Here is a 24,654-nt window from a genome sequence, read left to right on the forward strand (position 1 = left end):
CTGGGGGCAGCACGTATCCCCGGAAGGGCCTGTTTCTCACTCTCTCTCTCTCTAACTAAACGAACCGTGCTGGGGGCTGCCCGTATCCCCGGAAGGGCCTGTTTCTCACTCTCTCTCTCTCTAAATAAACGAACCGTGCTGGGGGCAGCCCGTATCCCTGGAAGGGCCTGTTTCTCACTCTCTCTATAAATAAACAAATCGTCCTGGGAGCAGCCCGTATCCCGGGAATGGCCTATTTCACTTCACTCTCTAAATAAACGAATCGTGCTGGGGGCAGCCCGTCTCCCCGGAAGGGCCTGTTTCTCACTCTCTCTCTCTCTCTAAATAAACGAATCGTGCTGGGGGCAGCCCGTATCCCCGGAAGGGCCTGTTTCTCACTCTCTCTCTCTCTAAATAAACGAACCGTGCTGGGGGCAGCCCGTATCCCGGGAATGGCCTATTTCACACTCACTCTCTAAATAAACGAATCGTGCTGGGGGCAGCCCGTCTCCCCGGAAGGGCCTGTTTCTCACTCTCTCTCTCTCTCTAAATAAACGAATCGTGCTGGGGGCAGCCCGTATCCCCGGAAGGGCCTGTTTCTCACTCTCTCTCTCTCTAAATAAACGAACCGTGCTGGGGGCAGCCCGTCTCCCCGGAAGGGCCTGTTTCTCACTCTCTCTCTCTCTCTAAATAAATGAATCGTGCTGGGGGCAGCCCGTATCCCCGGAAGGGCCTGTTTCTCACTCTCTCTCTCTCTAAATAAACGAACCGTGCTGGGGGCAGCACGTATCCCCGGAAGGGCCTGTTTCTCACTCTCTCTCTCTCTAACTAAACGAACCGTGCTGGGGGCTGCCCGTATCCCCGGAAGGGCCTGTTTCTCACTCTCTCTCTCTCTAAATAAACGAACCGTGCTGGGGGCAGCCCGTATCCCTGGAAGGGCCTGTTTCTCACTCTCTCTATAAATAAACAAATCGTCCTGGGAGCAGCCCGTATCCCGGGAATGGCCTATTTCACTTCACTCTCTAAATAAACGAATCGTGCTGGGGGCAGCCCGTCTCCCCGGAAGGGCCTGTTTCTCACTCTCTCTCTCTCTCTAAATAAACGAATCGTGCTGGGGGCAGCCCGTATCCCCGGAAGGGCCTGTTTCTCACTCTCTCTCTCTCTAAATAAACGAACCGTGCTGGGGGCAGCCCGTATCCCGGGAATGGCCTATTTCACACTCACTCTCTAAATAAACGAATCGTGCTGGGGGCAGCCCGTCTCCCCGGAAGGGCCTGTTTCTCACTCTCTCTCTCTCTCTAAATAAACGAATCGTGCTGGGGGCAGCCCGTATCCCCGGAAGGGCCTGTTTCTCACTCTCTCTCTCTCTAAATAAACGAACCGTGCTGGGGGCAGCCCGTATCCCCGGAAGGGCCTGTTTCTCACTCTCTCTCTCTCTAACTAAACGAACCGTGCTGGGGGCTGCCCGTATCCCCGGAAGGGCCTGTTTCTCACTCTCTCTCTCTCTAAATAAACGAACCATGCTGGGGGCAGCCCGTATCCCTGGAATGGCCTGTTTCTCACTCTCTCTCTAAATAAATGAACCGTGCTGGGGGCTGCCCGTATCCCTGGAATGGCCTGTTTCTCTGTGGTGAACTATGTGCCTGTCGGGACACGCCCCTGCTGACTGCTCCTGTGGCTCCTCCCACAGGCCCCTGTATAAAGGAGACCTGCGGCCTGAAGATCGGCCTCAGTCTCCAGGACCTTGTATGATAGACACTCACTCCTGGTTCCTTCTTCCAGTCAATAAAAGCCGATATCTCGCCTACGTCTCAGAGTGAGTTATTGATGGTGCATCATTCTCACTCTCTCTCTAAATAAACGAATCGTGCTGGGGGCAGCCCGTATCCCTGGAAGGGCCTGTTTCTCACTCTCACTCTCTAAATAAACGAACCGTGCTGGGGGCAGCCCGTATCCCTGGAATGGCCTATTTCACACTCTCTCTCTCTCTCTCTAAATAAACGAACCGTGCTGGGGGCAGCCCGTATCCCCAGAAGGGCCTGTTTCTCACTCTCTCTCTCTCTAAATAAACGAATCGTGCTGGGGGCAGCACATCTCCCTGGAATGGCCTGTTTCTCACTCTCTCTCTAAATAATCGAATCGTGCTGGGGGTTGCCCGTATCCCCGGAAGGGCCTGTTTCTCACTCTCTCTCTCTCTAAATAAACGAACCGTGCTGGGGGCAGCCCGTATCCCTGGAAGGGCCTGTTTCTCACTCTCTCTCTCAAAATAAACGAATCGTGCTGGGGGCAGCCCGTATCCCCAGAAGGGCCTCTTTCTCACTCTCTCTCTGTAAATAAACGAATCGTGCTGTGGGCAGCCCGTATCCCCAGAAGGGCCTGTTTCTCACTCTCTCTCTCTCTAAATAAACGAACCCTGCTGGGGGCAGCCCGTATCCCGGGAATGGCCTATTTCACACTCACTCTCTAAATAAACGAATCGTGCTGGGGGCAGCCCGTCTCCCTGGAAGGGCCTGTTTCTCACTCTCTCTCTCTCTCTAAATAAACGAATCGTGCTGGGGGCAGCCCGTATCCCCGGAATGGCCTGTTTCTCACTCTCTCTCTCTCTAAATAATCGAACCGTGCTGGGGGCAGCCCGTATCCCTGGAAGGGCCTGTTTCTCACTCTCTCTCTAAATAAACAAATCGTCCTGGGAGCAGCCGGTATCCCCAGAAAGGCCTGTTTCTCACTCTCTCTCTCTAAATAAACGAATCGTGCTGGGGGCAGCCCGTATCCCCAGAAGGGCCTGTTTCTCACTCTCTCTCTCTAAATAAACGAATCGTGCTGTGGGCAGCCCGTATCCCCAGAAGGGCCTGTTTCTCACTCTCTCTCTCTCTAAATAAACGAACCGTGCTGGGGACAGCCCGTATCCCGGGAATGGCCTATTTCACTTCACTCTCTAAATAAACGAATCGTGCTGGGGGCAGCCCGTCTCCCCGGAAGGGCCTGTTTCTCACTCTCTCTCTCTCTCTAAATAAATGAATCGTGCTGGGGGCAGCCCGTATCCCCGGAAGGGCCTGTTTCTCACTCTCTCTCCCTCTAAATAAACGAACCGTGCTGGGGGCAGCACGTATCCCCGGAAGGGCCTGTTTCTCACTCTCTCTCTCTCTAACTAAACGAACCGTGCTGGGGGCTGCCCGTATCCCCGGAAGGGCCTGTTTCTCACTCTCTCTCTCTCTAAATAAACGAACCGTGCTGGGGGCAGCCCGTATCCCTGGAAGGGCCTGTTTCTCACTCTCTCTATAAATAAACAAATCGTCCTGGGAGCAGCCCGTATCCCGGGAATGGCCTATTTCACTTCACTCTCTAAATAAACGAATCGTGCTGGGGGCAGCCCGTCTCCCCGGAAGGGCCTGTTTCTCACTCTCTCTCTCTCTCTAAATAAACGAATCGTGCTGGGGGCAGCCCGTATCCCCGGAAGGGCCTGTTTCTCACTCTCTCTCTCTCTAAATAAACGAACCGTGCTGGTGGCAGCCCGTAACCCGGGAATGGCCTATTTCACACTCACTCTCTAAATAAACGAATCGTGCTGGGGGCTGCCCGTATCCCCGGAAGGGCCTGTTTCTCACTCTCTCTCTCTCTAAATAAACGAACCGTGCTGGGGGCAGCCCGTATCCCTGGAAGGGCCTGTTTCTCACTCTCTCTCTCTAAATAAACGAATCGTGCTGGGGGCAGCCCGTATCCCCAGAAGGGCCTGTTTCTCACTCTCTCTCTCTAAATAAACGAATCGTGCTGTGGGCAGCCCGTATCCCCAGAAGGGCCTGTTTCTCACTCTCTCTCTCTCTAAATAAACGAACCGTGCTGGGGGCAGCCCGTATACCGGGAATGGCCTATTTCACACTCACTCTCTAAATAAACGAATCGTGCTGGGGGCAGCCCGTCTCCCCGGAAGGGCCTGTTTCTCACTCTCTCTCTAAATAAACAAATCGTCCTGGGAGCAGCCGGTATCCCCAGAAAGGCCTGTTTCTCACTCTCTCTCTCTAAATAAATGAGTCGTGCTGGGGGCAGCCCGTATCCCTGGAATGGCCTGTTTCTCACTCTCTCTCTCTCTAAATAAACGAACCGTGCTGGGGGCAGCCCGTATCCCCGGAAGGGCCTGTTTCTCACTCTCTCTCTCTCTAAATAAACGAATCCTGCTGGGGGTTGCCCGTATCCCTGGAATGGCCTGTTTCTCACTCTCTCTCTCTCTCTAAATAAACGAACCATGCTGGGGGCAGCCCGTATCCCTGGAATGGCCTGTTTCTCACTCTCTCTCTCTCTAAATAAACGAACCGTGCTGGGGGTTGCCCGTATCCCCGGAAGGGCCTGTTTCTCACTCTCTCTCTCTAAATAAACGAAACGTGCTGGGGGCAGCCCGTATCCCCGGAAGGGCCTGTTTCTCACTCTCTCTCTCTAAATAAACGAACCGTGCTGGGGGCAGCCCGTATCCCCAGAAGGGCCTGTTTCTCACTCTCTCTCTCTCTAAATAAACGAATCGTGCTGGGGGCAGCACATCTCCCTGGAATGGCCTGTTTCTCACTCTCTCTCTAAATAATCGAATCGTGCTGGGGGTTGCCCGTATCCCTGGAATGGCCTGTTTCTCACTCTCTCTCTCTCTAAATAAACGAACCGTGCTGGGGGCAGCCCGTATCCCCAGAAGGGCCTGTTTCTCACTCTCTCTCTCTAAATAAATGAATCATGCTGGGGGTTGCCCGTATCCCCGGAAGGGCCTGGTTCTCACTCTCTCTCTCTCTAAATAAACGAACCGTGCTGGGGGCAGCCCGTATCCCTGGAATGGCCTGTTTCTCACTCTCTCTCTCTCTAAATAAACGAACCGTGCTGGGGGCAGCCCGTATCCCTGGAAGGGCCTGTTTCTCACTCTCTCTCTAAATAAACAAATCGTCCTGGGAGCAGCCGGTATCCCCAGAAAGGCCTGTTTCTCACTCTCTCTCTCTAAATAAACGAATCGTGCTGGGGGCAGCCCGTATCCCCAGAAGGGCCTGTTTCTCACTCTCTCTCTCTAAATAAACGAATCGTGCTGTGGGCAGCCCGTATCCCCAGAAGGGCCTGTTTCTCACTCTCTCTCTCTCTAAATAAACGAACCGTGCTGGGGGCAGCCCGTATCCCGGGAATGGCCTATTTCACTTCACTCTCTAAATAAACGAATCGTGCTGGGGGCAGCCCGTCTCCCCGGAAGGGCCTGTTTCTCTCTCTCTCTCTCTCTCTCTAAATAAACGAATCGTGCTGGGGGCAGCACGTATCCCCGGAAGTGCCTGTTTCTCACTCTCTCTCTCTCTAAATAAACGAACCGTGCTGGGGGCAGCCCGTATCCCCGGAAGGGCCTGTTTCTCACTCTCTCTCTCTTTCTAACTAAACGAACCGTGCTGGGGGCTGCCCGTATCCCCGGAAGGGCCTGTTTCTCACTCTCTCTCTCTCTAAATAAACGAACCGTGCTGGGGGCAGCCCGTATCCCTGGAAGGGCCTGTTTCTCACTCTCTCTCTCTAAATAAACGAATCGTGCTGGGGGCAGCCCGTATCCCCAGAAGGGCCTCTTTCTCACTCTCTCTCTCTAAATAAACGAATCGTGCTGTGGGCAGCCCGTATCCCCAGAAGGGCCTGTTTCTCACTCTCTCTCTCTCTAAATAAACGAACCGTGCTGGGGGCAGCCCGTATCCCGGGAATGGCCTATTTCACACTCACTCTCTAAATAAACGAATCGTGCTGGGGGCAGCCCGTCTCCCCGGAAGGGCCTGTTTCTCACTCTCTCTCTCTCTCTAAATAAACGAATCGTGCTGGGGGCAGCCCGTATCCCCGGAATGGCCTGTTTCTCACTCTCTCTCTCTCTAAATAAACGAACCGTGCTGGGGGCAGCCCGTATCCCTGGAAGGGCCTGTTTCTCACTCTCTCTCTAAATAAACAAATCGTCCTGGGAGCAGCCGGTATCCCCAGAAAGGCCTGTTTCTCACTCTCTCTCTCTAAATAAACGAATCGTGCTGGGGGCAGCCCGTATCCCCAGAAGGGCCTGTTTCTCACTCTCTCTCTCTAAATAAACGAATCGTGCTGTGGGCAGCCCGTATCCCCAGAAGGGCCTGTTTCTCACTCTCTCTCTCTCTAAATAAACGAACCGTGCTGGGGGCAGCCCGTATCCCGGGAATGGCCTATTTCACTTCACTCTCTAAATAAACGAATCGTGCTGGGGGCAGCCCGTCTCCCCGGAAGGGCCTGTTTCTCACTCTCTCTCTAAATAAACAAATCGTCCTGGGAGCAGCCGGTATCCCCAGAAAGGCCTGTTTCTCACTCTCTCTCTCTAAATAAATGAGTCGTGCTGGGGGCAGCCCGTATCCCTGGAATGGCCTGTTTCTCACTCTCTCTCTAAATAAACGAACCGTGCTGGGGGCTGCCCGTATCCCCGGAAGGGCCTGTTTCTCACTCTCTCTCTCTCTAAATAAACGAACCGTGCTGGGGGCAGCCCGTATCCCCGGAAGGGCCTGTTTCTCACTCTCTCTCTCTCTAAATAAACGAATCCTGCTGGGGGTTGCCCGTATCCCTGGAATGGCCTGTTTCTCACTCTCTCTCTCTCTCTAAATAAACGAACCATGCTGGGGGCAGCCCGTATCCCTGGAATGGCCTGTTTCTCACTCTCTCTCTCTCTAAATAAACGAGTCGTGCTAGGGGTTGCCCGTATCCCCGGAAGGGCCTGTTTCTCACTCTCTCTCTCTAAATAAACGAAACGTGCTGGGGGCAGCCCGTATCCCCGGAAGGGCCTGTTTCTCACTCTCTCTCTCTAAATAAACGAACCGTGCTGGGGGCTGCCCGTATCCCCAGAAGGGCCTGTTTCTCACTCTCTCTCTCTCTAAATAAACGAATCGTGCTGGGGGCAGCACATCTCCCTGGAATGGCCTGTTTCTCACTCTCTCTCTAAATAATCGAATCGTGCTGGGGGTTGCCCGTATCCCTGGAATGGCCTGTTTCTCACTCTCTCTCTCTCTAAATAAACGAACCGTGCTGGGGGCAGCCCGTAACCCCAGAAGGGCCTGTTTCTCACTCTCTCTCTCTAAATAAATGAATCATGCTGGGGGTTGCCCGTATCCCCGGAAGGGCCTGGTTCTCACTCTCTCTCTCTCTAAATAAACGAACCGTGCTGGGGGCAGCCCGTATCCCTGGAATGGCCTGTTTCTCACTCTCTCTCTCTCTAAATAAACGAACCGTGCTGGGGGCAGCCCGTATCCCTGGAAGGGCCTGTTTCTCACTCTCTCTCTAAATAAACAAATCGTCCTGGGAGCAGCCGGTATCCCCAGAAAGGCCTGTTTCTCACTCTCTCTCTCTAAATAAACGAATCGTGCTGGGGGCAGCCCGTATCCCCAGAAGGGCCTGTTTCTCACTCTCTCTCTCAAAATAAACGAATCGTGCTGTGGGCAGCCCGTATCCCCAGAAGGGCCTGTTTCTCACTCTCTCTCTCTCTAAATAAACGAACCGTGCTGGGGGCAGCCCGTATCCCGGGAATGGCCTATTTCACTTCACTCTCTAAATAAACGAATCGTGCTGGGGGCAGCCCGTCTCCCCGGAAGGGCCTGTTTCTCTCTCTCTCTCTCTCTCTCTAAATAAACGAATCGTGCTGGGGGCAGCACGTATCCCCGGAAGTGCCTGTTTCTCACTCTCTCTCTCTCTAAATAAACGAACCGTGCTGGGGGCAGCCCGTATCCCCGGAAGGGCCTGTTTCTCACTCTCTCTCTCTTTCTAACTAAACGAACCGTGCTGGGTGCTGCCCGTATCCCCGGAAGGGCCTGTTTCTCACTCTCTCTCTCTCTAAATAAACGAACCGTGCTGGGGGCAGCCCGTATCCCTGGAAGGGCCTGTTTCTCACTCTCTCTCTCTAAATAAACGAATCGTGCTGGGGGCAGCCCGTATCCCCAGAAGGGCCTCTTTCTCACTCTCTCTCTCTAAATAAACGAATCGTGCTGTGGGCAGCCCGTATCCCCAGAAGGGCCTGTTTCTCACTCTCTCTCTCTCTAAATAAACGAACCGTGCTGGGGGCAGCCCGTATCCCGGGAATGGCCTATTTCACACTCACTCTCTAAATAAACGAATCGTGCTGGGGGCAGCCCGTCTCCCCGGAAGGGCCTGTTTCTCACTCTCTCTCTCTCTCTAAATAAACGAATCGTGCTGGGGGCAGCCCGTATCCCCGGAATGGCCTGTTTCTCACTCTCTCTCTCTCTAAATAAACGAACCGTGCTGGGGGCAGCCCGTATCCCTGGAAGGGCCTGTTTCTCACTCTCTCTCTAAATAAACAAATCGTCCTGGGAGCAGCCGGTATCCCCAGAAAGGCCTGTTTCTCACTCTCTCTCTCTAAATAAACGAATCGTGCTGGGGGCAGCCCGTATCCCCAGAAGGGCCTGTTTCTCACTCTCTCTCTCTAAATAAACGAATCGTGCTGTGGGCAGCCCGTATCCCCAGAAGGGCCTGTTTCTCACTCTCTCTCTCTCTAAATAAACGAACCGTGCTGGGGGCAGCCCGTATCCCGGGAATGGCCTATTTCACTTCACTCTCTAAATAAACGAATCGTGCTGGGGGCAGCCCGTATCCCCAGAAGGGCCTCTGTCTCACTCTCTCTCTCTAAATAAACGAATCGTGCTGGGGGCAGCCCGTCTCCCCGGAAGGGCCTGTTTCTCACTCTCTCTCTCTCTCTAAATAAACGAATCGTGCTGGGGGCAGCCCGTATCCCCGGAATGGCCTGTTTCTCACTCTCTCTCTCTCTAAATAAACGAACCGTGCTGGGGGCAGCCCGTATCCCTGGAAGGGCCTGTTTCTCACTCTCTCTCTAAATAAACAAATCGTCCTGGGAGCAGCCCGTATCCCCAGAAAGTCCTGTTTCTCACTCTCTCTCTCTAAATAAACGAATCGTGCTGGGGGCAGCCCGTATCCCCAGAAGGGCCTGTTTCTCACTCTCTCTCTCTAAATAAACGAATCGTGCTGTGGGCAGCCCGTATCCCCAGAAGGGCCTGTTTCTCACTCTCTCTCTCTAAATAAACGAATCGTGCTGGGGGCAGCCCGTATCCCCAGAAGGGCCTGTTTCTCACTCTCTCTCTCTAAATAAACGAATCGTGCTGTGGGCAGCCCGTATCCCCAGAAGGGCCTGTTTCTCACTCTCTCTCTCTCTAAATAAACGAACCGTGCTGGGGGCAGCCCGTATCCCGGGAATGGCCTATTTCACTTCACTCTCTAAATAAACGAATCGTGCTGGGGGCAGCCCGTCTCCCCGGAAGGGCCTGTTTCTCACTCTCTCTCTCTCTCTAAATAAATGAATCGTGCTGGGGGCAGCCCGTATCCCCGGAAGGGCCTGTTTCTCACTCTCTCTCTCTCTAAATAAACGAACCGTGCTGGGGGCAGCACGTATCCCCGGAAGGGCCTGTTTCTCACTCTCTCTCTCTCTAACTAAACGAACCGTGCTGGGGGCTGCCCGTATCCCCGGAAGGGCCTGTTTCTCACTCTCTCTCTCTCTAAATAAACGAACCGTGCTGGGGGCAGCCCGTATCCCTGGAAGGGCCTGTTTCTCACTCTCTCTATAAATAAACAAATCGTCCTGGGAGCAGCCCGTATCCCGGGAATGGCCTATTTCACTTCACTCTCTAAATAAACGAATCGTGCTGGGGGCAGCCCGTCTCCCCGGAAGGGCCTGTTTCTCACTCTCTCTCTCTCTCTAAATAAACGAATCGTGCTGGGGGCAGCCCGTATCCCCGGAAGGGCCTGTTTCTCACTCTCTCTCTCTCTAAATAAACGAACCGTGCTGGGGGCAGCCCGTATCCCGGGAATGGCCTATTTCACACTCACTCTCTAAATAAACGAATCGTGCTGGGGGCAGCCCGTCTCCCCGGAAGGGCCTGTTTCTCACTCTCTCTCTCTCTCTCTCTAAATAAACGAATCGTGCTGGGGGCAGCCCGTATCCCCGGAAGGGCCTGTTTCTCACTCTCTCTCTCTCTAAATAAACGAACCGTGCTGGGGGCAGCCCGTATCCCCGGAAGGGCCTGTTTCTCACTCTCTCTCTCTCTAACTAAACGAACCGTGCTGGGGGCTGCCCGTATCCCCGGAAGGGCCTGTTTCTCACTCTCTCTCTCTCTAAATAAACGAACCATGCTGGGGGCAGCCCGTATCCCTGGAATGGCCTGTTTCTCACTCTCTCTCTAAATAAATGAACCGTGCTGGGGGCTGCCCGTATCCCTGGAATGGCCTGTTTCTCTGTGGTGAACTATGTGCCTGTCGGGACACGCCCCTGCTGACTGCTCCTGTGGCTCCTCCCACAGGCCCCTGTATAAAGGAGACCTGCGGCCTGAAGATCGGCCTCAGTCTCCAGGACCTTGTATGATAGACACTCACTCCTGGTTCCTTCTTCCAGTCAATAAAAGCCGATATCTCGCCTACGTCTCAGAGTGAGTTATTGATGGTGCATCATTCTCACTCTCTCTCTAAATAAACGAATCGTGCTGGGGGCTGCCCGTATCCCGGGAATGGCCTATTTCACACTCTCTCTCTAAATAAACGAACCGTGCTGGGGGCAGCCCGTATCCCTGGAAGGGCCTGTTTCTCACTCTCACTCTCTAAATAAACGAACCGTGCTGGGGGCAGCCCGTATCCCTGGAATGGCCTATTTCACACTCTCTCTCTCTCTCTCTAAATAAACGAACCGTGCTGGGGGCAGCCCGTATCCCCAGAAGGGCCTGTTTCTCACTCTCTCTCTCTCTAAATAAACGAATCGTGCTGGGGGCAGCACATCTCCCTGGAATGGCCTGTTTCTCACTCTCTCTCTAAATAATCGAATCGTGCTGGGGGTTGCCCGTATCCCTGGAATGGCCTGTTTCTCACTCTCTCTCTCTCTCTAAATAAACGAACCGTGCTGGGGGCAGCCCGTATCCCCAGAAGGGCCTGTTTCTCACTCTCTCTCTCTAAATAAATGAATCATGCTGGGGGTTGCCCGTATCCCCGGAAGGGCCTGGTTCTCACTCTCTCTCTCTCTAAATAAACGAACCGTGCTGGGGGCAGCCCGTATCCCTGGAATGGCCTGTTTCTCACTCTCTCTCTCTCTAAATAAACGAACCGTGCTGGGGGCAGCCCGTATCCCTGGAAGGGCCTGTTTCTCACTCTGTCTCTAAATAAACAAATCGTCCTGGGAGCAGCCGGTATCCCCAGAAAGGCCTGTTTCTCACTCTCTCTCTCTAAATAAACGAATCGTGCTGGGGGCAGCCCGTATCCCCAGAAGGGCCTGTTTCTCACTCTCTCTCTCTAAATAAACGAATCGTGCTGTGGGCAGCCCGTATCCCCAGAAGGGCCTGTTTCTCACTCTCTCTCTCTCTAAATAAACGAACCGTGCTGGGGGCAGCCCGTATCCCGGGAATGGCCTATTTCACTTCACTCTCTAAATAAACGAATCGTGCTGGGGGCAGCCCGTCTCCCCGGAAGGGCCTGTTTCTCACTCTCTCTCTCTCTCTAAATAAACGAATCGTGCTGGGGGCAGCCCGTATCCCCGGAAGGGCCTGTTTCTCACTCTCTCTCTCTCTAAATAAACGAACCGTGCTGGGGGCAGCCCGTATCCCCGGAAGGGCCTGTTTCTCACTCTCTCTCTCTCTAACTAAACGAACCGTGCTGGGGGCTGCCCGTATCCCCGGAAGGGCCTGTTTCTCACTCTCTCTCTCTCTAAATAAACGAACCGTGCTGGGGGCAGCCCGTATCCCTGGAATGGCCTGTTTCTCACTCTCTCTCTCTCTAAATAAACGAACCGTGCTGGGGGCAGCCCGTATCCCTGGAATGGCCTGTTTCTCACTCTCTCTCTCTCTAAATAAACGAGTCGTGCTGGGGGTTGCCCGTATCCCCGGAAGGGCCTGTTTCTCACTCTCTCTCTCTAAATAAACGAACCGTGCTGGGGGCAGCCCGTATCCCTGGAATGGCCTGTTTCTCACTCTCTCTCTCTCTCTCTCTAAATAAACGAATCGTGCTGGGGGCAGCCCGTATCCCCAGAAGGGCCTGTTTCTCACTCTCTCTCTCTAAATAAACGAATCGTGCTGTGGGCAGCCCGTATCCCCAGAAGGGCCTGTTTCTCACTCTCTCTCTCTCTAAATAAACGAACCGTACTGGGGGCAGCCCGTATCCCGGGAATGGCCTATTTCACACTCACTCTCTAAATAAACGAATCGTGCTGGGGGCAGCCCGTCTCCCCGGAAGGGCCTGTTTCTCACTCTCTCTCTCTCTCTAAATAAACGAATCGTGCTGGGGGCAGCCCGTATCCCCGGAAGGGCCTGTTTCTCACTCTCTCTCTCTCTAAATAAACGAACCGTGCTGGGGTCAGCCCGTATCCCCGGAAGGGCCTGTTTCTCACTCTCTCTCTCTCTAACTAAACGAACCGTGCTGGGGGCTGCCCGTATCCCCGGAAGGGCCTGTTTCTCACTCTCTCTCTCTCTAAATAAACGAACCGTGCTGGGGGCAGCCCGTATCCCTGGAATGGCCTGTTTCTCACTCTCTCTCTCTCTAAATAAACGAACCGTGCTGGGGGCAGCCCGTATCCCTGGAATGGCCTGTTTCTCACTCTCTCTCTCTCTAAATAAACGAGTCGTGCTGGGGGTTGCCCGTATCCCTGGAAGGGCCTGTTTCTCACTCTCTCTCTCTAAATAAACGAACCGTGCTGGGGGCAGCCCGTATCCCTGGAATGGCCTGTTTCTCACTCTCTCTCTCTCTCTAAATAAACGAATCGTGCTGGGGGCAGCCCGTATCCCTGGAATGGCCTGTTTCTCACTCTCTCTCTCTCTAAATAAACGAATCGTGCTGGGGGCAGCCCGTATCCCCGGAAGGGCCTGTTTCTCACTCTCTCTCTCTCTAAATAAACGAACCGTGCTGGGGGCAGCCCGTATCCCCGGAAGGGCCTGTTTCTCACTCTCTCTCTCTCTAACTAAACGAACCGTGCTGGGGGCTGCCCGTATCCCCGGAAGGGCCTGTTTCTCACTCTCTCTCTCTCTAAATAAACGAACCGTGCTGGGGGCAGCCCGTATCCCTGGAATGGCCTGTTTCTCACTCTCTCTCTCTCTAAATAAACGAACCGTGCTGGGGGCAGCCCGTATCCCTGGAATGGCCTGTTTCTCACTCTCTCTCTCTCTAAATAAACGAACCGTGCTGGGGTCAGCCCGTATCCCCGGAAGGGCCTGTTTCTCACTCTCTCTCTCTCTAACTAAACGAACCGTGCTGGGGGCTGCCCGTATCCCCGGAAGGGCCTGTTTCTCACTCTCTCTCTCTCTAAATAAACGAACCATGCTGGGGGCAGCCCTTATCCCTGGAATGGCCTGTTTCTCACTCTCTCTCTAAATAAATGAACCGTGCTGGGGGCTGCCCGTATCCCTGGAATGGCCTGTTTCTCACTCTCTCTCTCTCTCTAAATAAACGAATCGTGCTGGGGGCAGCACATCTCCCTGGGATGGCCTGTTTCTCACTCTCGCTCTCTCTAAATAAACGAATCGTGCTGGGGGCAGCCCGTATCCCCAGAAGGGCCTGGTTCTCACTCTCTCTCTCTCTAAATAAACGAACCGTGCTGGGGGCAGCCCGTATCCCCGGAAGGGCCTGTTTCTCACTCTCTCTCTAAATAAACAAATCGTCCTGGGGGCAGCCCGTATCCCGGGAATGGCCTACTTCACACTCACTCTCTAAATAAACGAATCGTGCTGGGGGCAGCCCGTATCCCCAGAAGGGCCTGTTTCTCACTCTCTCTCTCTCTCTCTAAATAAACGAACCTTGCTGGGGGCAGCCCGTATCCCTGGAATGGCCTATTTCTCACTCACTCTCTAAATAAATGAACCGTGCTGGGGGCTGCCCGTATCCCTGGAATGGCCTGTTTCTCACTCTCTCTCTAAATAAACGAATCGTGCTGGGGGCTGCCCGTATCCCGGGAACGGCCTATTTCACACTCTCTCTCTAAATAAACGAACCGTGCTGGGGGCAGCCCGTATCCCTGGAATGGCCTGTTTCTCACTCTCTCTCTCTCTAAATAAACGAGTCGTGCTGGGGGTTGCCCGTATCCCTGGAAGGGCCTGTTTCTCACTCTCTCTCTCTAAATAAACGAACCGTGCTGGGGGCAGCCCGTATCCCCGGAAGGGCCTGTTTCTCACTCTCTCTCTCTCTAAATAAACGAATCGTGCTGGGGGCAGCCCGTATCCCCAGAAGGGCCTGTTTCTCACTCTCTCTCTCTCTAAATAAACGAATCGTGCTGTGGGCAGCCCGTATCCCCAGAAGGGCCTGTTTCTCACTCTCTCTCTCTCTAAATAAACGAACCGTGCTGGGGGCAGCCCGTATCCCGGGAATGGCCTATTTCACACTCACTCTCTAAATAAACGAATCGTGCTGGGGGCAGCCCGTCTCCCCGGAAGGGCCTGTTTCTCACTCTCTCTCTCTCTCTAAATAAACGAATCGTGCTGGGGGCAGCCCGTATCCCCGGAAGGGCCTGTTTCTCACTCTCTCTCTCTCTAAATAAACGAACCGTGCTGGGGGCAGCCCGTATCCCCGGAAGGGCCTGTTTCTCACTCTCTCTCTCTCTAACTAAACGAACCGTGCTGGGGGCTGCCCGTATCCCCGGAAGGGCCTGTTTCTCACTCTCTCTCTCTCTAAATAAACGAACCGTGCTGGGGGCAGCCCGTATCCCTGGAATGGCCTGTTTCTCACTCTCTCTCTCTCTAAATAAACGAACCGTGCTGGGGGCAGCCCGTATCCCTGGAATGGCCTGTTTCTCACTCTCTCTCTCTCTCTAAATAAACGAATCGTGCTGGGGGCAGCCCGTATCCCTGGAATGGCCTGTTTCTCACTCTCTCTCTCTCTAAATAAACGAACCGTGCTGTGGGCAGCCCGTATCCCCGGAAGGGCCTGTTTCTCACTCTCTCTCTCTCTAAATAAACGAATCGTGCTGGGGGCAGCCCGTATCCCCAGAAGGGCCTGGTTCTCACTCTCTCTCTCTCTAAATAAACGAACCGTGCTGGGGGCAGCCCGTATCCCCGGAAGGGCCTGTTTCTCACTCTCTCTCTAAATAAACAAATCGTCCTGGGGGCAGCCCGTATCCCGGGAATGGCCTACTTCACACTCACTCTCTAAATAAACGAATCGTGCTGGGGGCAGCCCGTATCCCCAGAAGGGCCTGTTTCTCACTCTCTCTCTCTCTCTCTAAATAAACGAACCTTGCTGGGGGCAGCCCGTATCCCTGGAATGGCCTATTTCTCACTCACTCTCTAAATAAATGAACCGTGCTGGGGGCTGCCCGTATCCCTGGAATGGCCTGTTTCTCACTCTCTCTCTAAATAAACGAATCGTGCTGGGGGCTGCCCGTATCCCGGGAACGGCCTATTTCACACTCTCTCTCTAAATAAACGAACCGTGCTGGGGGCAGCCCGTATCCCTGGAAGGGCCTGTTTCTCACTCTCACTCTCTAAATAAACGAACCGTGCTGGGGGCAGCCCGTATCCCTGGAATGGCCTATTTCACACTCTCTCTCTCTCTCTCTAAATAAACGAACCGTGCTGGGGGCAGCCCGTATCCCCAGAAGGGCCTGTTTCTCACTCTCTCTCTCTCTAAATAAACGAATCGTGCTGGGGGCAGCACATCTCCCTGGAATGGCCTGTTTCTCACTCTCTCTCTAAATAATCGAATCGTGCTGGGGGTTGCCCGTATCCCTGGAATGGCCTGTTTCTCACTCTCTCTCTCTCTCTAAATAAACGAACCGTGCTGGGGGCAGCCCGTATCCCCAGAAGGGCCTGTTTCTCACTCTCTCTCTCTAAATAAATGAATCATGCTGGGGGTTGCCCGTATCCCCGGAAGGGCCTGGTTCTCACTCTCTCTCTCTCTAAATAAACGAACCGTGCTGGGGGCAGCCCGTATCCCTGGAATGGTCTGTTTCTCACTCTCTCTCTCTCTAAATAAACGAACCGTGCTGGGGGCAGCCCGTATCCCTGGAAGGGCCTGTTTCTCACTCTCTCTCTAAATAAACAAATCGTCCTGGGAGCAGCCGGTATCCCCAGAAAGGCCTGTTTCTCACTCTCTCTCTCTAAATAAACGAATCGTGCTGTGGGCAGCCCGTATCCCCAGAAGGGCCTGTTTCTCACTCTCTCTCTCTCTAAATAAACGAACCGGGCTGGGGGCAGCCCGTATCCCGGGAATGGCCTATTTCACTTCACTCTCTAAATAAACGAATCGTGCTGGGGGCAGCCCGTCTCCCCGGAAGGGCCTGTTTCTCACTCTCTCTCTCTCTCTAAATAAACGAATCGTGCTGGGGGCAGCCCGTATCCCCGGAAGGGCCTGTTTCTCACTCTCTCTCTCTCTAAATAAACGAACCGTGCTGGGGGCAGCCCGTATCCCCGGAAGGGCCTGTTTCTTACTCTCTCTCTCTCTCTAACTAAACGAACCGTGCTGGGGGCTGCCCGTATCCCCGGAAGGGCCTGTTTCTCACTCTCTCTCTCTCTAAATAAACGAACCGTGCTGGGGGCAGCCCGTATCCCTGGAATGGCCTGTTTCTCACTCTCTCTCTCTCTAAATAAACGAACCGTGCTGGGGGCAGCCCGTATCCCTGGAATGGCCTGTTTCTCACTCTCTCTCTCTCTAAATAAACGAGTCGTGCTGGGGGTTGCCCGTATCCCCGGAAGGGCCTGTTTCTCACTCTCTCTCTCTAAATAAACGAACCGTGCTGGGGGCAGCCCGTATCCCTGGAATGGCCTGTTTCTCACTCTCTCTCTCTCTCTAAATAAATGAGTCGTGCTGGGGGTTGCCCGTATCCCTGGAATGGGTTGTTTCTCACTCTCTCTCTCTCTCTAAATAAACGAATCGTGCTGGGGGCAGCCCTTATTCCCGGAAGGGCCTGGTTCTCACTCTCTCTCTCTCTAAATAAATGAGTCGTGCTGGGGGTTGCCCGTATCCCCGGAAGGGCCTGTTTCTCACTCTCTCTCTCTAAATAAATGAACCGTGCTGGGGGCAGCCCGTATCCCCGGAAGGGCCTGTTTCTCACTCTCTCTCTCTAAATAAACGAACCGTGCTGGGGGCTGCCCGTATCCCCGGAAGGGCCTGTTTCTCACTCTCTCTCTCTCTAAATAAACGAACCGTGCTGGGGGCTGCCTGTATCCCCGGAAGGGCCTGTTTCTCACTCTCTCTCTCTCTAAATAAACGAACCGTGCTGGGGGCAGCCCGTATTCCTGGAAAGGCCTGTTTCTCACTCTCACTCTCTAAATAAACGAACCGTGCTGGGGGCAGCCCGTATCCCCGGAAGGGCCTGTTTCTCACTCTCTCTCTCTCTCTAAATAAACGAACCGTGCTGGGGGCAGCCCGTATCCCCAGAAGGGCCTGTTTCTCAATCTCTCTCTCTCTAAATAAACGAATCGTGCTGGGGGCAGCACATCTCCCTGGAATGGCCTGTTTCTCACTCTCTCTCTAAATAATCGAATCGTGCTGGGGGTTGCCCGTATCCCTGGAATGGCCTGTTTCTCATTCTCTCTCTCTCTCTAAATAAACGAACCGTGCTGGGGGCAGCCCGTATCCCTGGAATGGCCTGTTTCTCACTCTCTCTCTCTCTAAATAAACGAGTCGTGCTGGGGGTTGCCCGTATCCCCGGAAGGGCCTGTTTCTCACTCTCTCTCTCTAAATAAACGAACCGTGCTGGGGGCAGCCCGTATCCCTGGAAGGGCCTGTTTCTCAATCTCTCTCTCTCTAAATAAACGAATCGTGCTGGGGGCAGCACATCTCCCTGGAATGGCCTGTTTCTCACTCTCTCTCTAAATAATCGAATCGTGCTGGGGGTTGCCCGTATCCCTGGAATGGCCTGTTTCTCATTCTCTCTCTCTCTCTAAATAAACGAACCGTGCTGGGGGCAGCCCGTATCCCTGGAATGGCCTGTTTCTCATTCTCTCTCTCTCTCTAAATAAACGAACCGTGCTGGGGGCAGCCCGTATCCCCAGAAGGGCCTGTTTCTCACTCTCTCTCTCTCTAAATAAACGAATCGTGCTGGGGGCAGCCCTTATCCCCAGAAGGGCCTGTTTCTCACTCTCTCTCTCTAAATAAACGAATCGTGCTGTGGGCAGCCCGTATCCCCAGAAGGGCCTGTTTCTCACTCTCTCTCTCTCTAAATAAACGAACCGGGCTGGGGGCAGCCCGTATCCCGGGAATGGCCTATTTCACTTCACTCTCTAAATAAACGAATCGTGCTGGGGGCAGCCCGTCTCCCCGGAAGGGCCTGTTTCTCACTCTCTCTCTCTCTCTAAATAAACGAATCGTGCTGGGGGCAGCCCGTATCCCCGGAAGGGCCTGTTTCTCACTCTCTCTCTCTCTAAATAAACGAACCGTGCTGGGGGCAGCCCGTATCCCCGGAAGGGCCTGTTTCTTACTCTCTCTCTCTCTCTAACTAAACGAACCGTGCTGGGGGCTGCCCGTATCCCCGGAAGGGCCTGTTTCTCACTCTCTCTCTCTCTAAATAAACGAACCGTGCTGGGGGCAGCCCGTATCCCTGGAATGGCCTGTTTCTCACTCTCTCTCTCTCTAAATAAACGAACCGTGCTGGGGGCAGCCCGTATCCCTGGAATGGCCTGTTTCTCACTCTCTCTCTCTCTAAATAAACGAGTCGTGCTGGGGGTTGCCCGTATCCCCGGAAGGGCCTGTTTCTCACTCTCTCTCTCTAAATAAACGAACCGTGCTGGGGGCAGCCCGTATCCCTGGAATGGCCTGTTTCTCACTCTCTCTCTCTCTCTAAATAAATGAGTCGTGCTGGGGGTTGCCCGTATCCCTGGAATGGGTTGTTTCTCACTCTCTCTCTCTCTCTAAATAAACGAATCGTGCTGGGGGCAGCCCGTATTCCCGGAAGGGCCTGGTTCTCACTCTCTCTCTCTCTAAATAAATGAGTCGTGCTGGGGGTTGCCCGTATCCCCGGAAGGGCCTGTTTCTCACTCTCTCTCTCTAAATAAATGAACCGTGCTGGGGGCAGCCCGTATCCCCGGAAGGGCCTGTTTCTCACTCTCTCTCTCTAAATAAACGAACCGTGCTGGGGGCTGCCCGTATCCCCGGAAGGGCCTGTTTCTCACTCTCTCTCTCTCTAAATAAACGAACCGTGCTGGGGGCTGCCTGTATCCCCGGAAGGGCCTGTTTCTCACTCTCTCTCTCTCTAAATAAACGAACCGTGCTGGGGGCTGCCCGTATCCCCGGAAGGGCCTGTTTCTCACTCTCTCTCTCTCTAAATAAACGAACCATGCTGGGGGCAGCCCGTATTCCTGGAAAGGCCTGTTTCTCACTCTCACTCTCTAAATAAACGAACCGTGCTGGGGGCAGCCCGTATCCCCGGAAGGGCCTATTTCTCACTCTCTCTCTCTCTAAATAAACGAACCATGCTGGGGGCAGCCCGTATTCCTGGAAAGGCCTGTTTCTCACTCTCACTCTCTAAATAAACGAACCGTGCTGGGGGCTGCCCGTATCCCCGGAAGGGCCTGTTTCTCACTCTCTCTCTCTCTAAATAAACGAACCATGCTGGGGGCAGCCCGTATTCCTGGAAAGGCCTGTTTCTCACTCTCACTCTCTAAATAAACGAACCGTGCTGGGGGCAGCCCGTATCCCCAGAAGGGCCTGTTTCTCAATCTCTCTCTCTCTAAATAAACGAGTCGTGCTGGGGGTTGCCCGTATCCCCGGAAGGGCCTGTTTCTCACTCTCTCTCTCTAAATAAACGAACCGTGCTGGGGGCAGCCCGTCTCCCCGGAAGGGCCTGTTTCTCACTCTCTCTCTCTCTCTAAATAAACGAATCGTGCTGTGGGCAGCCCGTATCCCTGGAAGGGCCTGTTTCTCAATCTCTCTCTCTCTAAATAAACGAATCGTGCTGGGGGCAGCACATCTCCCTGGAATGGCCTGTTTCTCACTCTCTCTCTAAATAATCGAATCGTGCTGGGGGTTGCCCGTATCCCTGGAATGGCCTGTTTCTCATTCTCTCTCTCTCTCTAAATAAACGAACCGTGCTGGGGGCAGCCCGTATCCCTGGAATGGCCTGTTTCTCATTCTCTCTCTCTCTCTAAATAAACGAACCGTGCTGGGGGCAGCCCGTATCCCTGGAATGGCCTGTTTCTCATTCTCTCTCTCTCTCTAAATAAACGAACCGTGCTGGGGGCTGCCCGTATCCCCGGAAGGGCCTGTTTCTCACTCTCTCTCTCTCTCTAAATAAACGAATCGTGCTGGGGGCAGCACATCTCCCTGGGATGGCCTGTTTCTCACTCTCTCTCTCTCTAAATAAACGAACCTTGCTGGGGGCAGCCCGTATCCCCGGAAGGGCCTGTTTCTCAGTCTCTCTCTCTCTAAATAAACTAATCGTGCTGGGGGCAGCCCGTATCCCCAGAAGGGCCTGGTTCTCACTCTCTCTCTCTCTAAATAAACGAACCGTGCTGGGGGCAGCCCGTATCCCCGGAAGGGCCTGTTTCTCACTCTCTCTCTAAATAAACAAATCGTCCTGGGGGCAGCCCGTATCCCGGGAATGGCCTATTTCACACTCACTCTCTAAATAAACGAATCGTGCTGGGGGCAGCCCGTATCCCCAGAAGGGCCTGTTTCTCACTCTCTCTCTCTCTCTAAATAAACGAACCTTGCTGGGGGCAGCCCGTATCCCCGGAAGGGCCTGTTTCTCACTCTCTCTCTCTCTAAATAAACGAATCGTGCTGGGGGCAGCCCGTATCCCCGGAAGGGCCTGTTTCTCACTCTCTCTCTCTCTCTCTAAATAAACGAACCGTGCTGGGGGCAGCCCGTATCCCTGGAATGGCCTATTTCTCACTCTCTCTCTCTCTAAATAAACGAATCGTGCTGGGGGCAGCCCGTATCCCTGGAATGGCCTATTTCTCACTCTCTCTCTAAATAAACGAATCGTGCTGGGGGCAGCCCGTATCCCCAGAAGGGCCTGTTTCTCACTCTCTCTCTAAATAAATGGGTCGTGCTGGGGGCAGCTCACATCAGCATGCTTCCAGCAGCAAAATAGCATACGGGCACTCACAATTTACTAGCCCTAACCTCTGAATCTTTGGAATGTGAAGGAAAACTGGAGCGCCCACAGAAAACCCATGTAGTCACAGAGGGAACATGCAAACACCTTACTGACCGCAGCAGGAATCAAACCCCGGTCGGTGATAGTTGGTGCTGTAAAGCGATGGGAATTTATGTCAGGTGTGCAGAGCTGCTGGTTGGCTGTCAGTCTCCTATAAGGGGGTCCAGTATTCTGTTTTGTAAGTTCAAAACCCTGACTAGTTCAAAGGAAAACAAAAGAAACGAGAATGTGAGTCTAACTTTGTGTTTTACTTTATGTGAGACGCGTGCATTTCGTGGCAGCGTGATGATGTACGTAATTCACATATGTATTTATATAACCCATTATGAATTATTTAAATAACAAGAATGCTTACTCAAACAATGTATGTTTAGTATTACTCAAATACTACTGACATTGTAAATATACAACTTGCAGGACCAGGTCACAGTCTCCAAGAGAAGAACATGCCTTTAAAGCAGAGATGAGGAGAAATTTCTTTAGCCAGAGGGTGCTAAATTTGTGGAATTCATTGCTACAGATGGCTGTGGAGGCCAGGTCATTGGGTACCTTTAAAGCAAAGGCTGAAACATCTTAATTGGCAATGGTGTCAAAGGTTATGTGGAGAAGACAGTAGTAAGGTGTTGACCGGGAAAATTAATCAGCCATTATTGAATGACAAGAGACACTTGACGGGCTAAATGGCCTAATGTTGTTCCTACAAAAATACCTTAATGTCAAGGTTTGCTGAAACATGCAATTTCAGAACTCCATCGCTTTATGGTGAATGTGAACCGACTGCAGTATGAATCATCCATCTGAATGTTACTCTCTGAAACCAGCAATCTAATAACAGTACTTAGCATCTCACAGTGGGAATTTACAGACTTGGCATTCCTTTACCGTATAACAAATATCTCCACTTAACGTGAATTTCGTCTCTGTCGAAAGTTTAAAGACATAAGATTATGCTGGTATCATCGTGACGCCTTACTGGCAGAAAACAAATCTGCTAACTATTCTATTAATCACACTTCCTCTGGTAAATGATCGCTGTAGTCAATAGCCTGTAAATTCCCTTTCAAACCACCTGTACGACCTGGCCTTCTCCATATGAACCGAAGTCTCGAAGGTTGCGGATGACTTGCACAGGCTGAGTTGAGGCTGCAGGGCTCAAGCCCAAGAACAAGGAATGAGCCAATGTTTGCCCCTTGCTAGAGTGGACCAGGAACTGATTCAAAGTAGCAGATCCGAGGTGAGGCAGGCCAAGGTGGCGGACCCAGATAAAAGAGCAAGGAACATATTGATATTTGACCGATTGAAAAAGTCAGGGTATCAGGGTTGGGATGTTATTCAGCTCACTGCTTGGTGAGGTTTGCTTATCTTTGTCCTGAGCTGAAGCTGTGGCCTGCAACTAATGGGCCCCTGGACCAGCTGCAGTGATGACCGGCTTCATGACTTCTGTGAAGGTCAGCTCTGAATGGTGTTTGCTTACTTTTTATTGTTTATATGACTTGTTCTTTGTTGGATGTTTTACAGTCTGCTGGTAAGGAGACCTATCTCAAGGTTATGTATTGTACACATACTTTGGTAGTAAATGTATTTTGAACTTCGGAACTTTGAAGTTACTTTATGCCAAACCTTTAGCTCTGTCACACCCTGGACTAAGGCCTACAGTCTTCCATGAGTCTCTGCATGCATTTAAAACAGTGGGTGGTAGCTTCTTGTAGACGTGAACTTCCCACTATTCAGGACATTTACAGAGACAGGTGTGTAAAAAGGGCCCGAAGGATCATTGGACACCTGAGTCACCCCAACCACAAACTGTTCCAACTGCTACCATCCAGGAAACAGTATTCCAGCGTAAAAGCCAGGGCCAACAGTCCTCTGGGACAGCTTCTTCCACCAGGCCATCAGACTGATTAATTCATGCTGGTACATTTGTATTTCTATGCTATAATGACTGACCTGTTGTACATACTATTTATTACAAATTACTATAAATTGCATATTGCACTTTCAGACAGAGACGTAACATAAAAATTTTTACTCCTCATGTATGTGAAGGATGTAAGAAATAAAGGCAATTCAAATTCAAATTTTTGATCAGTAAGGGAGAAGGCAGAAGGAAGGGGTTGAAAGAGATAATAAGAAGCAGCAGGACAGCGTAGTGGTTAGCACGGTGTCAGCAACCAGGGCTTAATTACTCCTGTTGTCTGCGAGGAGTTTGTATGTTTTCACCCAAATCTTCCAGCTTCCTCTAAAGGCTTACAGATTATGAGGTTAATTGCTCACACCATTATAATTGGGTTCATTGGGCCAAAATGACCTGTTGCCATGCTGTATCTCAAAATAAAATAAATAAATCAGCCCTGATCAAATGGTGGAGTAGACCGAATAGACTGACTGGCATAATCCTGCTCCTGCATCTCATGGTCCTCAGACCCTAACCCTTTGCTTGACCATAACCTTTCCTCAAGGCCCCCTTCTCAAAATTTTGGAGTTAGGAATTTTTCTAACTGCCTGATGTTATTTAATTATTCCAAAACCCTTTGAGTTCCACTTCACTCAAAACAGTTCAAGATTTATTGCTTTGGCCGGTATCTACTGAGCTTTTCACATTGCACCATGGGTCACTCACACAAACTGGAAACAGCAAGTAGAGCCAGTAAAAGCAAGTGGCTTCTCCATAAGCTGGGTATAATTATGAGTCAGAATCAGGTTTATTATCACAAGCATGGTGAAATTTGTTAACTTAACATATACAAATTAGACTATGTGATCTACACAAAAGACAATGACAAAAATCATTCTCATTAAAGGTTCCATTTTTTCCCACAATATTTACAAGGGCACAGAGGAACATACAAACTCCTTACAGACAGCAGCAGAAATTGAACCCGTGTTGCTGTCATTCAAATAACATTGCACTAACTACTTTGCTACCATTACGATTTCGATGTTTCTGAGTCATTGATTGTGGGTCTTCAGATGTCCTTGCTGATGGCAATAATGCGAATCATTTTAAAAGTTGCTCCAGACTGTAGCACCTGCAGTTTCTTCTGTCTCCATCCATCTCAATGCCTGATTGTGAGATCCTCCCAGACAGAATCATGTATACTGCAATAGTCAAGGCACTGCAAATGTATTTCTATGGTGGTTTGAGATCTTCTATGTATGTAAAATATGCTATATAGATGCACACACTTTTTCTCAACCGGATAAGAGTTCTTTTAAGATGCTAAGTCTTAAAGTAACATTTCCAGCCACCGAATGACTTGGTGCATCAATACTCCGTGAAAATGTTCAAGAACTGATTCATCTAATAACCAAAGGTTCGAGGTTCAAGCTCAAAGTACATTTATTATCAAAGTATAAATAAATTATACAACCTTGAGATTCGTCTCCTACAGACAGCTGCGAAAGAAGAAACCTGAAAGAATCCATTAAAACAGAGACCAACAAACCACCCAATGTGCAGTGAGAGAGGGAGAGAGAGAAACAAATCGTGCAAACAATAATAGTAAGCAACAGATTTAAGAATGGCAGCAAGTCCATGGACATGAAGCCTGGAGTAGGCCCACAGCCTTAGCCTCAGTTCATCACACTGCAGAGCAAAATGT

Source organism: Hypanus sabinus, chromosome 1 (assembly GCF_030144855.1).
Source record: "Hypanus sabinus isolate sHypSab1 chromosome 1, sHypSab1.hap1, whole genome shotgun sequence".
NCBI classification, from domain to species: domain Eukaryota; kingdom Metazoa; phylum Chordata; class Chondrichthyes; order Myliobatiformes; family Dasyatidae; genus Hypanus; species Hypanus sabinus.